We start from the raw sequence: 15304 nt of genomic DNA, 5'->3' as shown, positions 1-15304 counted from the left end.
TTTCTTACTGTAATTTGTAGTTTTATTATGTATTACACTGTACTTCTACTGCAAAGCAACGAATTTCACGACATATGCCAGTGATAATAAACCTGATTCTGATTCTGATTCTCGTTCTACTGAAATTGGGGCTGAGACTTATCCCACATCTACCAATCCAGTCGTCCCACAGAAAGCCAAAGATATTCTATTCAGAGGCAGTGCCGAAATTTGATGAAGATTTTAATCCACAGCCACTTAAAATAGCAGAGTTATAAATTAAGCATGGAGAATTAAGGACAAGGGAAAGCAGTTATTGGAAAAAAATTGTTCACGCATTGTAACTTAGATGAATTTTTAAGCTTGCACTGTGGAATACAGGTACATGTTGCTTAAACAATGAAGAGACGGCATCAAAACTTTTTGGACATGCAAAGTCTTAAGTTTGACCTGATTTGCAAAATTGCAAACTTGATAGTAATGCATTAAAGCTGCCAAGGGATTTCAATCATCAGGCACGAAACTGACTGTAGTTCATATTCAGAAGGCAGGACAAAAGTTCCACACATGAAAAAAGTGATTACTTCAGATGCAATGGGAATTAGATGTTAAGGAGGCAGCATTTTACTTGTTAGAAGGAAAGGTGTAGAGCAAAGGCAAGCATGATCATATGCAGACAACTACACAAAGCAGTTCAATGCAACCTTGCATGGGGAGGGAATTTATCCAACAGGCATCTGCACAAAGGAAGTCTGGTTAACCTTGAAAATGATTCAGATACAGCAGGACCAGCCTTGCATAGTTATTGCTGGGGCTAGCAAGAAACAGCAAAGTTTCAAGGTACAAATGCTGGAGAAAAGAATATTGTCAGCAGCAGCTTAATGTGTCAGACCTACAGTGGGGATGCCATCATCTCCGCTGACAGAAAATACAATTGATCGTGAGACAAGCTGAAGGTACTAGGTCAAATACAATGCACTATGAAGGCCGTTACATCATTTTTGGAAATGCTATTTCACAAATATGAATTAATACATAAAGGTGCATTGTTTGTTGTCTTTTGCGCATTGTTCGTTTGCCTGCCCTGTTGGGTGTGGTTTTTATTGATTCTATTATGATTCTTGGGTTTACAGAGTATGCCCACAAGAAAATGAATCTCAAGGTTGTATATGGTGATATATACATACTTTGATAATAAATTTACTTTTGAACTTTGAAAGATGCGTGGCACATGGATGATAGAGAAATGAAGGGCTATTTATCAGATGACATATGAGTCAGTAGGCTAATTAGCAGACATCCCACCCTGCAAAAACTCATTTCAGGGAGGTAACACCCCCGCAGCAACCCCATATCCCCTCCCGTTCCCCCCCCCGTCGACCTCCAAGTGTGTATGTAATACTTTGTTTAGTGATTTTGTCGAATCTGTAAACCAAGTTGGGTATATGCGGCAAATGTGACATTAAAATATGTACTTATATTATATTATCATGTTTATTCTATTACAACTTTAAGCAGGTCTACAGAGAATTTGGTCTCATCATGTAGGACATCAATAGCATAGCTCCTTGGCAGCTAGCCAGCTAGTTTAAATCAGGGGGTCCCCAACCTTTTTTCCAACAAGACCGGTTTAATATTGACAATATTCTTGCGGACCGGCCGACCCGGGGGGTGGGGGGGGTGGGGGTTGTTAAATGTGACCGGAAAATAGGTGATAAGTCAACTATAAGTCACTTGTAAGTGACTAGTACACTCAATTTCGATTCTGAAGGGGTTTATCTAACGAATTTAATATTAAACACACGGTGCATATTTTCCTCGCATGAATGTAGTGATAAGTCAATTATAACAGTGGTCCCAAACCTCCGGGCCGCGAAAAATGCAGCGGTACAGCGGTAGCCAGAATGCACCCAGCACATCTTTAAGAAAAAAGCCGAAATAAACAAGCTAATTAATTAGGTGCCCGGCACATAAATGTCAGCCCAGATCAGAGACAACGCAATGGGCAATTGCCTCTGATCTGGGCCGACATTTACGTGCCGGGCGGCACCTAATTAATTAGCTTGTTTATTTCGGCTTTTTTCTTAAAGATGTGCTGGGTGCATTCCGACCACCGCTGTATTCTTCGCGGTCCGGAGGTTGGGAACTACTGAATTATATCACTTATAAGTCAATAGCATCATAACATTTTAAGTAACGTTTGGATATTAAACACACAGCGAATATTTTCCTCGTATGAACATATAAAGTCATTGCAACACACCAACATCGCTGAATCAGTGGGAGCCCTGGGCTTGTTTTCCTGCAACAACACGGTCCTATTGAGGGGTGATGGGAGACAGCGATACTCGAAGGGGGTTTCTTATGTCCAGTCTATTCCACAATTTAGTTTTCGTTGCATTCATTGCAGAAAACTCCACTTCGCAGAAATATGTTGGAAATGGAAGCAATGTTTTCAGTGCTTTTGTGGCTATCTCAGGATATTCAGCCTTGACTTTGATCCAGAATGCCAGCAGAGATGTTATGTCAAAGATACTTTTCAGCCCGTCGTCATTTGCAAGCTCGAGGAGTTGATCTTCTTCCCGCGCTGACATGGATGATTCACCTGGGACACTCACAAATGGGTCACGGACCCATTCCTTTGCATGTCTTGAGTCACTGATGACCTTGCGTGCGTTAAAATTCAACAGTGCGTGACAGGGAATGAGGAAAGGTGCAGCTGACTCATATCGTGCGCGAAGAGAGACCAATTAGGATGCTCGCTCTCCCTCTCAAAAAATCTATTTCCGGGATATTGTATATAATCTCCGGGCGTCAGGGAGCCACTATCGATATGTGGGAGACTCCCGGAACTTCCGGGAGAGGTGGGATGTCTGAATTAGTCACATGGGTGTAATTGGGTGGAGCAGGCTCATTGGACCGGAAGGACTTATTGCCATGCTTTATTTCTAAATAAGTAATAAGATTTGTTTAGAAAAAATGAAAAAATGGAGGCAAGGTGGAGATTAACAGAAAATATACACTTTATGAAAGCAGGGTTTGAACAGTGAATCCCTATTGATGAAGGCTCTCAGCCCGAAACATCAAACATTTCTCCCCTCCATAGGTGCTGCCAAGTTCCTCCAGCATTTTGTGTATGTTGCTCAAGATTTTCAACATCTGTAGGATCTCTTGTGTTTCAGAATTCCTTTTGGTGCTTTAGGAAGCAACTAAGGCACTGGAACTTTCTTCTGTTTCAAAAATAAACTTTATTCATAATAAAAAATACATATACTAGTACAGAAGAAAAACAGTACATGGCCGTTTACATTCATAGTGTAGTTCAGTGTATACATTCACAATGTCATTGGTTCGATACATTAGTACTGTTAGCACCACTTCATGCACTGACCATCATTGCCACACATATGGCTCTCTGGGGTGATGCAAACTGTGGATATTTATGGGGCCCCCACATTGGACCCAGCCTCTCAATGTCCAGTGGTTGAAGGACTTGAGATAGGAGCTTCTCTGCCACAAAGCTACTGCATTGGCTGCACCAAGCTTCAGTGCATACTTCAGCGCAGCAGTACTTCACGGGTGGCATGGTAGCATACCTGTTAGCATAACACTTTACAGTTCCAGTCACCTGGGTTCAAACCCCACCGCTGTCTGTAAGGAGTTTGTACGTTCTCCCCCGTGACCATGTGAATTATTCTGGGAGGAGGAGTGGACGGATGACGCATATGCCAAATACAGCAGCAGTGAGAGCACTTCACGCCTGATAACCAGGTTCGTGCCAGTTATTGAGAGGGGGTGCTCTCACACAGTCTGAATTTTTGATAGTCTTACCATCCGCTCCAGACAAGTTTCGATACAGAGTTTGGCCACTCTGAACCAGGTCCTTGGCACCTTCAGGTAGTCAGACCTGACGTTGAAGGGGATGGAGGTCCATTTGAGCCAGTTGCTAAAGAGTATGTAGTTGACTCTGGCTCATGATACCAATTCAGACTGAACAGTTCATGGACACGTTCTGTTTTTACAGATGTCCAAATAAAGATTTTGTCTGTAGGTTGGGAAGTACTTATAAACGCTCAAAGACAGCTTCTATCTCACTATTATCAGACTCTTGAATGTACCTCTTATACGCTAAAGATAAATTCTTGATTTCCCAATCAACCTCGTCATGACCCTTGTAGTTTACTTGGTTACCTGCACTGCGCTTTCTCTATAACTATAACACAATATTGTGCATTTTGATTTTTCCTTTCTACTACCTCAATGTAGTGTTAGTAGTGCAATCTCTTGAGTCGAATATGATGTTCTCCAAAGGACGTGTGTATTGGTGGGTCCTCAGTCATCTGTAAATGCTGATTTGGGATCCACATGTAGCCCCCCGGCCAGCCTGAGGGTCGCTCGGCTCGCTGTCGTCTAGGGAAACAGCCCTCGACCCCGCCAAACTGGGGAATCAGTTTGTGTGGATGCTGTATGATGTACCCCACCCCGCCCAAATAACAGACAATACACCTGATACAATTAAATGATTTATAATTTATAGATATTACTGGAACTATATAATTAATAGAAAATAAAATATAAAAGTAAAATAAAAGGCGCCACACTTATCAAAGTTCAATCTCTTCATGCACAAACAGTTGGAGCTCAGGACCTTCTTCTTCACCCGGCGACCCCTCGGATCACCTCGACCGGCCGCCTGGGACCAACAACGGTGGTCGACCAGACGCTCCACATGAGTCCGTCTCCATCTCCTCTCCTCGCTGAATGCCCCGCTCGGGGTCCAACCCCGTTAGTGGACTCACAGCACCTGGTCCATCCTCTGTCTCTCTCTCTCTCTCTCCCGCCTTCTGCCCCAAAACCCTATGCATACAATATCTTACAGACACACCAAAAGCATAACAACTGTCCCAATTGGTTCATTCGTCCTCTTATCAATAGATAATCCAAAACAAACTACTAGCGGGAGGACTTTCTCAGCAGTTAACATAACAAAGAAGCCCTTTAAATTATAACATAACAAAGAAGCCATTTTAATTAGACTACACAGTGAAATAAAAAAAAGAAACCCACTTACACACATAATCAGGATGTTTGGGTGGATTCCCTTAATGGAGAATGCCTGTGTATTACTTTACTTTATTGTCGCCAAACAATTGATACTAGAGTGTACAATCATCACAGCGATATTTGATTCTGCGCTACGCACTCCCTGGAGTACAAATCAATAATAAATAGTAAAAATTTAAATTATATATCATAAATAGAAAATAGAAAAGGTAAAGTACGGTAGTGCAAAAAGTCCAAGAGGCCGGTCTGGATATTTGGAGGGTACGGCCCAGATCCGGGTCAGGATCCGTCCAGCAGTCTTATCACAGTTGGAAAGAAGCTGTTCCCAAATCTGGCCGTACGAGTCTTCAAGCTCCTGAGCCTTCTCCCGGAGGGAAGGGGGACAAAAAGTGCATTGGCTGGGTGGGTCGTGTCCTTGATTATCCTGGCAGCACTGCTCCGACAGCGTGCGGTGTAAAGTGAGTCCACGGATGGAAGATTGGTTTGTGTGATGTGCTGCGCCGTGTTCACGATCTTCTGCAGCTTCTTCCAGTCTTGGACAGGACAACTTCCATACCAGGTTGTGATGCACCCTAGAAGAATGCTTTCTACGGTGCATCTATAAAAATTAGTGAGGGTTTTAGGGGACAGGCCAAATTTCTTTAGTTTTCTCAGGAAGTAAAGGTGCTGGTGGGCCTTCTTGGCAGTGGACTCTGCTTGGTTGGACCAAGTCAGGTCATTTGTGATATTGACCCCGAGGAACTTAAAGCTTTTGACCTGTTCCACTTGCACACCACCGATGTAAATTGGGTCGTGCGGTCCACTACTCCTTCTGAAGTCAACAACCAATTCCTTCGTCTTGCTGACGTTGAGGGATAGGTTATTGTCTTCACACCATGCCACCAGGTTCTTAATTTCCTCTCTGTACCCAAACTCATCATTACCCGAGATACGGCCTACAATTGTGGTGTCATCAGCAAACTTATATATTGAGTTCGATGGATACTTGGCTACACAATCATGGGTGAACAGTGAATACAGCAGGGGGCTGAGTACACAGCCTTGTAGGACACCGGTGCTCAGAGTGATTGTAGAGGAGAGCTTGTCCCCTATTTTTACAGCCTGGGTCCTGTCTGTGAGGAAGTTGAAGATCCTGCTGCAGATCTGAGTGCTAAGGCCCAGGTTCCGGAGCTTAGGAATCAGTTTATTTGGAATGATGGTATTAAAGGCAGAGCTGTAGTCAATGAAAAGGAGCCTTACGTATGCGTCTTTATTCTCCAGGTGTTCTAAGGAGGAATGTAGGGCCAGAGAGATGGCATCTGCCATTGACCTGTTGCTCCCGTAGGCGAATTGCAAAGCCTTAAGGTTGACCGGTAGGCTGTGGTTGATGTGTGCCATAACCAATCGCTCAAAGCACTTCATAGCAATTGATGACAGAGCCACAGGTTGATTGTCATTCAGGCATGCCACCTTGCTCTTCTTCGGCACTGGGATTATCGTTGCCTTCTTAAAACACGAGGGGATCTTAGACTGAAGCAAGGAGCAGTTGAAGATGTCAGCAAACACTCCAGCTAGCTTGCTTGCACAGACCCGGAGAACCCGTCCTGGGACGCCATTTGGGCTTGTCACCTTCCTTGGATTTATCGTCAGGAAGGCCCTTCTGACATCCTCCTTGGTGACGGTGAATCTCGATGCCACCAGGTCTGGTTCATCCGGAGGGAGTGGGTCGCTCCTCTTCTGTTCGAATCTTGCGTAGAATACGTTAAGTTCGTCAGGAAGAGAAGCCCCACAGTTATTGATATTCCCAGCCTTTTCTTTGCGCCCAGTGATCTCATTTAGACCCTGGCATAGTCTACCGGCATCCCTCTGGTTAGCCTGGGCTTACAACTTGGCTCGATATTGCCTCTTGGCGCCCTTAATGGCTTTCTGGAGTTCACGCCTGGATTCCGTGTAGCGACTGGTATCCCCGGACCTAAAAGCCGCAGCTCTAGCCTTTAAAAGGGACTTGACCTCATAATTCATCAAACGTTTCCGGTTAGGGAATACCCGGATCGTCTTGCGAGACGCACAGTCCTCCATGCATTTCCACATAAAGTCTGTGACAGCTGAGGCATACTCATCGAGGTTAGCTGCCGAGTCCTTGAATACTAACCAGTCCACCGATTCAAAGCAGTCACGGAGCACCTCATCTGTTTCCTCCGTCCAAAGCAGCACCACTTTTGACACCGTGACCTCCCGCTTCAGTTTCTGTTTGTAAGCCGGGAGGAGGAGTACGGCCTAATGGTCTGATTTTCCGAAGTGAGGTCATGGGACGGAACAGTAGGCATCCTTGACTGCTGTGTAGCAGTGGTCAAGTATATTCGGGCCTCTAGTGGAGCAGGAGACATGTTGGTAAAACTTTGGCAGCGCCTTTCTGAGGTTGGCCTGGTTAAAGTCCCTGGCTGAAATGAGCAAAGCCTCAGGATACCTGGTCTCAAGTTCACTGATGTTGGCATACAGTATGTTCAGAGCACGCTCCACGTCCTCCTGGGGGGGAATGTAGACCACTGTCAGTATGACCGAGGTGAATTCCCGTGGCAGATAGTAGGGACGACACTTCACTGACAGGTGTTCCAGGTCTGGGCTGCAGGAGCTTGTCAGTGCCACTGTGTCCGAGCACCATGCAGTGTTGATCAGTAGGCAGACACCACCTCCCCTCGTCTTGCCTGAAGACGCCGTGCGGTCCATCCGATGGATCGAAAATCTCTCTGGTCAGATGGCACAGTCTGGTGTGGCAGGGGAGAGCCAGGTTTCGGTGAAACAGAATACACAGCAGTTCTGCATCTCCCTGTAGTAGGTAAGTCTCCCTTTAAGATCATCCACCTTGTTCTCTATGGCTTGCACATTAGCTAGTAGGATGGTGGGCATAGGGACCCCGAAGCCCCTCAGCTTCAATCTCTTTTCCCACGCTTCTTCGGTAAGTAGTGCATCTCTCCAGGTTTCCATTGATGCAGTGTGTTGTTGTCAGCTCTTTGAGGTTGGTGGACGTGTCCTGTGGGGATTGATCGGTGGGTCACGTCGTCGGGCGCTCTGGGTCGGGCCAAGTGACAGGGGAGGCTCCGCTGCCACTTCCAGCTTCCAGGGGCCCGGGCTGTCGATTGGGTCAGGCCCCGAAACCGACACTTAATCCCGGAGGGCCGGGCTCCTGGCTGAAACAAGTCCGTTAGCTGAGTCATGGTTGCGGAGGCCTCATTAATTAGTTTAATGTGGGAAGGTTGATGCACAGGCAGCCACCACACAGTCCTTAACAGATCTGGACCAGAGTCCAGTAGCAAAATGGAGACCCTTCACTTCTGCAGCCTTTCTCCAGCTTGACAGCCATTGTGATGTCTAATCATCTTCCGCCTGCTCCACCATTGAGGCCTGTTTATCTCGAATCTCCCCCTTGGCCTTACCGCCATGGGTGACCCTACCAGGAGCTAAGCACCAGAGGCCAAACTCCAGATGCCATCGCTCTTGGGATCTCAGGAACTCACAAGGTTCTCCACCATGACAAAGAGACAGTCCGCAATGTACACTTAAGTGCGTGGAATGATCTGCCTGGATGGCAGGCAGACAAAAAAAAACTTTTCACTGTATCTTGGTAAATGTGACATTAATAAACCAATTCCAAAATACACAACAATCACTTGATAAAGTAACCACACTTGCACAGTATTAGCATCAAAGTTACATAAGATTAATAAGAAAGACAATTACTAGAAGAGGAGAAGGAGAGTATATGTAATGTTGCAGCTATATACGACCTTGGTCAGACCCCACTTGGGAGTACTGTGCTCAATTCTGGTTGCCTCACTACAGGAAGGATGTGGAAACCATAGAAAGGGTGCAGAGGAGATTTACAAGGATGTTGTCTGGATTGGGGGGCATGCCTTATGAAAACAGGTTGAGTTAACGGCCTTTTCTCCTTGGAGTGACGGAGGATGAGAGGTGACCTGATAGAGGTGTATAAGATGATGAGAGGCATTGATCGTGTGGATAGTCAGAGGCTTTTTCCTAGGGCTGAAATGGTTGCCAGAAGAGGGCACAGGTTTATGGTGCTGGGGAGCAGGTACAGAGGAGATGTCGGGGTAAGTTTTTACACAGAGAGTGGTGAGTGCGTGGAATGGGCTGCCGGCAACAGTGGTGGAGGTAGATACGATAGGGTCTTTTAAGAGACTTTTGGATAGGTACATGGAGCTTAGAAAAATAGAGGACTATGGGTAAGCCTAGTAATTTCTAAGGTAGGGACATGTTCGGCACAACTTTGTGGTCTGAAGGGCCTGTATTGTGCTGTAGGTTTTCTATGTTTCTATACTAATTTTGTTTCTTGTAGAAACAAATTTATGTACATATATTGGACTTCTGAATTTAATAATATCATGGAACCATTTTCATATAGGGGGTGTCCAGGAGTCAGGCATTCTTAACCTTGGGACAGGCTGTACAGTTTCTGAGAAGAGCATAACTTAGCCTATGCCAGCACAGAGGTTGTAGTTTTAATTGGTTGCTTTTTGAGGAACCAGACAAAAAAGGCTTCTTTGTACTTTAGTGGGTATAAAATGCTTTGGCCTTTCTGAAGTTTGTGAAATATGCTATATAAACGTTTCTAGTCCTTTTTTAAGACTTTAATTGAGGATTGGTGCAAAACATGGAGAGGAGATATAATTTGAGCGAAAGCATAGAAGGAACCCAACTAATGTAGTGTATTTCTGTGACTTACCACATGACGAATAGCCAACTGCAACCTTGCCAGCAAGGATGGAATTTACAGTGCCGTCCATGGCAGCTTTCCTCTGCCTCTTAACAGCCAGCTGCAGAATCCTTGCAGAAAGCTAGCCCACATGCAGCAGATGACGCAATGGGTTCTAAAGGGGCACTGAAGGGGCTTATATTGGTTTTTGTATGTCGTTTTTTTGAGAAATTATTCTGTAGCAGCTCTATTGGTTACTGCTTTCTAATTGTCTCATGCTGTATTTTTATTCCTCGTCAAAGTTTGCCAACAAGATTTCCATATTTATGCGTTTCTTTCAGAACACAAAGTTAAGCTGACTCCCTTTAGTGCGTAGTGTAACAGACAGCTAACCAAGTTGATTTGGTTTGTACGTTTTCTAATGCTAGTTTTTCAAAGTCATTTTCCCTCTGCATTTGTTCCTTATAGCATTCTGCCATGTTGATTCCTGACATTCTCTGCTTTGCTGAGTGACGGCTACTTGGAGTCGGGAGTAAAGTACTGAAGATGTTGTAAACCCAAAATAAAGGGAGCCAGTCTGACAGCATTCTGGAGAGAGGAACAGAACCGACATTTCAGGTCAGTGCCTTCCAACAGAACTGCAAAATATTACAGATTGGCTTAATGTGGGAATAATATGGGAAACTAACAATAGCGAGGTCAAAGTTCTAAGTGTGGGATGATCGGACAAAAGGGAAAGTCTGTGATACAGTGGAGTGTGGGTGGGATTAAAAGACAATAAAATGGTAGAGTTTTGGCTCACCCATAGAAGGCAGAGGGTGGTAGTATATGAAATGTACGGTATTCTGCCTGGAGGTCAGCGAACAGTGGTGTTCAACGGGGAACTGTTCTGGGACCTCTGCTCTTTGTGATTTTTGTAAATGACTTAGATGAGGAAGTGGAAAGGTGGGTTAGTAAGTTTGTAGGTAACGTGAAGGTTGGTGGTGCTGTGGATAGTGTAGAAGGTTGTCATTCAACAGACATTGATAGGATGCAGAGCTAGGTTGAGAAGTGGTAGATGGAGTGCAATCCAGAAATGTGTGAACTAATACACTTTGGAAGGTGAACTTGAGGGCAGAATACAGAGTTAATGGCAGTATTTATAGAAGTTGGTAGGAGCAGGGGTCCACATTACAAATTGATAAAGTGGTTAGGAAGACATATGGTGTGTTGGCTTTTAAGACTTGGGGTATTGAATTTAAAAGCCACAAAGTAACGTTCTAGCTCTATAAAATTCTGATTACTACATACTTGAGTAGTGTGTTTGTTTCTGGTCACCTCATTATTATAGGAAAGATGTGGAAGCTTTGGAGAGGGTGCAAAAGAGATTTACCAGATGTTGCCTAGGTTAGAACGCATATTTTATGAGGATAGCTTGAGCGAGTTAGGACTTTTCTGTTTGGGACAAGGTAGGATGAAAGGGTTAGATTGATCTTGGAGTAAGTTGTAAGGTTGGCAGGACATCGTAGGCTGTTCTGTGTTCTATGCCAAGCTTCACTGGAATAGTGTGGGAAACCAACAATAGCAAGGTCAAAGCATGAGTAGAATAAAGAATTAAAGCTGGTTTTCAAACTTACAGCTTGGCAAATTGTCTTGACAGGTTACTTAATGGTCAGAGGAAATACCTGGTTCTGTGCTCCTGTGATTTTCCACACATTTCCTTGGATGAGGGAAGATTTGATAGTGGTGTACATAATTATGAGGGGTGTAGGTAGGGTAGTTGTTAGCAGGCTAACAGAGTAGATGTTTCCACAGAAGTTGAGTGAGACTACAACTGGAGGTCATGGGTTAAGAGTGAAAGTTGAAATGTTTAAGAGAAACATGAGGAGGAGCTTCTTCACTCAAGGGGGTGGGGTGAGAGTGTGGGACGAGCTGCCAGCGAAAGTGGTGAATATGGGTTTGATTTCAACATTTAAGATAAATTTGGATAGGTACATGGATGGGAGAGGTATAGAGATCTGGGTGTGGATTGATGGGACTATGCAGATTAATAATTTGGCATGGATTTGGTGGACTGAGGGACCTGTTTCTGTGCTGTAGTGTTCAATGACTCTATTTGAACCCCCAGCAACAGCTGCTGGGCAGAATGGCACCTCCAGATGATTGGTCTCCCCTAAGTGAAGAAGCGGAGGCTAACTTTAGTACTTTGACATAAGCTTCCCCCCAGCTAGATCAGTTAACTCAGGAAGCTAAAACTGAGCCTTGCCTCTCTGGGCCTGCAAGATTGCCAATTGGAGAACTTCCCTAACTGTTGCAGAAGACAGCGGGTTTTGATTATTGCAAGCCTTTTGTTCTTTGCTAAGATAATTGTGAATAACATATAGTAACCACTGGAATCTCCACACTGACCTGAGAGTAGGCTCGCAATCTAATTAGATGAATTCTTGATAGTTTACACCAATTACTGCTCAGGCAGCTTTTCTTATATCCAGTATTTTTCTACAACGAACAATAAGAAACAATGTACAGCAGGATCTTGGGATTCAAGTCCATAGCTCCCTGAAAGTGGCTGCACAAGGTAAAGTCAAAGTCAAAGTACATTTATTATCAAAGTACTTATATGTTACCATATGCTATCTTGAGATTAATTTATTGCAGGCATTTACTGGGAATAAATACAACAGAATTTATGAAAGGCTATGCATTAAAAAGGGCTCACAAATAACCAATCTGCAAAAGAAGACAATGTATGCAAAAAATAATACTGAGAACATGAGTTACAAAGAGTCCCCTGAAGTAAGTCTGCACATTGTACAATCAGTTCAGAATTGTGGTGAGTGAAGGTATCCGCACTGGTTCAGGAGTCTGATGGTTGTAGGATAACAACTGTTCTTGAACCTGGTGGCTTGAGGCTTCTGTACCTCCTGCCTGATGGTAGTAGTTAGAGGAGAGCATGGCCTGGATGGTGGGGTCCTTGTTGACAGATGCTGCTTTCTTGTGGCAGAGCTCCTTGTAGATGTGCTGAATGGTGGGGAGGGCTTTTCCTGTGATGGACTGGGCCGTATCCACTACTTTTTGTGGGCTGTTCCATTCGTGGGCACTAGTGTTTCCATACCCAACCATGATGCAACCAGTCAATATACTCTCCACTGTGCATCTATGGAAGGTTGTCAAAGTTTGTCAAGTAGATAGAGTGGTTAGGGAAGTGTATAGATGACATCCTTGCCTTCATTGATTGGGGCACGGAGCATAAGAATCAGTAAGTCATGTTGCAACTATATAAAACTTTGGTTAGGCTGCACTTCAACTTGTATAATTCTGGTCTCCCCATTAAAAGAAGGATGTAGAGGTGTTGGAAAGGGAACAAAAGATGTTTGCCAAGATACTTCCTGGATTAGAGGGTTTAAGTTATAAAGAGAGTCTGAACAAACTTGGGTTGTTTTCTATACAGTGTCGGAAGTGAGGAGAGTCCTGATAGAAGTTTATAAAACTGTGGAACATAACGTAGACAGAATCTTTCTTCCAGGCAGAACTGTCAAGTACTAGAGAACAAGCATGTAAGGTGAGAGGAGGAAACATTTAAAAGAGATGAGAAAACAACCCGAGTTTGCCCAACCTCTCATTATAGCTCATGCCCTCCAATCCAGACAACATCCTGGTAAACCTCTTCTGCACCCTCTCCAAAGCCCCACAAGAAGTGGTGGATTGGAGCCCAGTCCATCACAGGCAAAGCCCTCTCCACCACTGAGCACACCTACAAGGATTGCTTCCACAAGAAAGCAGCATCCACCAACCAGAACTCCCACCAATTCAGACCATGCTTTCTTCTTGCTGCTGCCATCAAAAAAAGAGGAACAGGAGCCTTAGAATCCACGCCATCAAGTTCAGGGACAGTTATTACCCTTCAACCATCAGGCTCCTGAACCAGCAGAGATAACTTCACTCACCTCAACACTGAACTGATCACTAAACACAACCTATGGACTCACCTTCAAGGATCGTAAAACTTAAGTTCTCAGTTCTCAAATATACAGTATATATTTTTTATTTTTTTATTTGCACAGATTGTCTTCTTTTGCATATTGGTTGTTTGTCGGTCTTTGTGTGTGTGTGTAGATTTTCAATGATTCTATTGAGATTTTTTGTTCTACTCTGAATGCCTGTAAGAAAATAAATCACAAGGTTGTATATGGTGACATAGACAGTGTGTACTTTGATAATAAATTTACTTTGAACTTTGAGCATCCTTCCTATAATGGGGCAACCAGAAATGAATGTAATACTCCAGATGTGGCCTAACTGGAGTTTAATGAAGGTGCAACATGACTTCCTGACTTTTGAACTCAATTCCTCAACTAATCAACCTATGCAGCCACTTTCAGGGAGCTGTAATTTTGGACCCCAAGATCCGTCTGCTCTTCGCCACTGTTAAGGGTGTTGCCAGTAACAGTGTACTGTCTTATATTTGATGTTGGACTGTCATCTTCAGCCTATCCCATTTTCCCTTTGTTCTTTCCATCCCTCCTCGATGCATTTTAACACACGTTTGTTTTCTCATTTTTCCAGTTGTCATGAAGAATTGTTGAGCCAAGACATTAACTCTATGTATTCTTCCAACAGATACAGTCTAAATATCATCTGCTTTCCCTCTTCATCACAGATCTGCCCACTGCCCCAAAGCCCATCACATAATTGAACCTTTGAACTGCCACCTTGACCACTACTGAATCCGCCACCAAACAGTACTAACTGCCACTCACCCATGTTCCTCACCAGCATCCCCCTGACCTCAGCGGTTAGCATACTGTGTCTCCTGCTCGTTGCCACTAATTGAATCCCCTTTTACAATTGGGACCCTAACCACTCACGACAGAATCCCCAATCTCTTGCAAGCAATGCTACTTCAGCATGGCCTCCCTCACCCCAGTCCTTTTATTCTCAAAGCCCAGCTCTATCCTTGTGTTATAGAAATAACCACCACCCACATACACTTCCTCATTGCTCCCACAACAAGGTAGCTGAAGCAAAAAAACCCCACAGAAAACAATTTTAAGCTGGTTTGCAGCTTTCTTTTCAAGAAAGTTATATTTCCAGAATGTGCCTTCAAGTTAAAATCCATTTCTGTGGCTCAAACTTCATGCTTGGTTTCCCTGTGGAATCCTTTCAGGAAATGAAAAGTCAGATTCCACAACTTCAGGGGCCAAAGTCAGGTTTATAAACTGAGTAAGTTGCATGTGTTTAGTATCCTTCACTCCCAAATCAATCATGACAGATTAGAGATTCTTCTCTTGGCTCCTTCTGATGGTTTTGGAGTGCATTCTCCAACCAGCCCACCCTGTCCCGCATCAATTCATCTCTGTCCTCGCCTTCCCAACTCTCCACTGCCTTCTCTGGACACCTCTTGTTGGCTCCTGCCATATTCTCTATGCCGCTCCCCTCTGTATGACTGACAAATGTAATTTTAGCCCCCACCCAAGCCCTGAAGGAAAAAATTATCTTTGGTCGCCAGCATTAACCCTACATTGAGAATACTTGTCTCCCTCTGGACTTAGCCCCCACACATTTGGTATCCAATGTGCACAGTGGAATACA

At 44.2% G+C, this 15304-nt stretch overlaps 1 protein-coding gene across 15 annotated transcripts in view; it reads left to right on the top strand.

Annotated features, from left to right (window-relative positions):
• LOC140191785 (thyroid hormone receptor alpha) overlaps positions 1-15304 on the top strand; it is a 534600-nt gene that overhangs the window by 231216 nt on the left and 288080 nt on the right. For all 15 annotated transcript variants that reach the window (XM_072249536.1, XM_072249528.1, XM_072249531.1 and 12 more), the window contains one exon: positions 10202-10351. The gene's annotated coding sequence lies outside the window, so the exon portion shown is untranslated. The remainder of the gene's footprint in view (positions 1-10201; positions 10352-15304) is intronic.

The sequence above is a fragment of the Mobula birostris genome, chromosome X (assembly GCF_030028105.1).
Source record: "Mobula birostris isolate sMobBir1 chromosome X, sMobBir1.hap1, whole genome shotgun sequence".
Lineage (NCBI taxonomy): Eukaryota > Metazoa > Chordata > Chondrichthyes > Myliobatiformes > Myliobatidae > Mobula > Mobula birostris.
The sequence above is the reverse complement of the archived record's forward strand: the minus strand, read 5'-3'. Positions and strand labels throughout refer to the sequence as shown.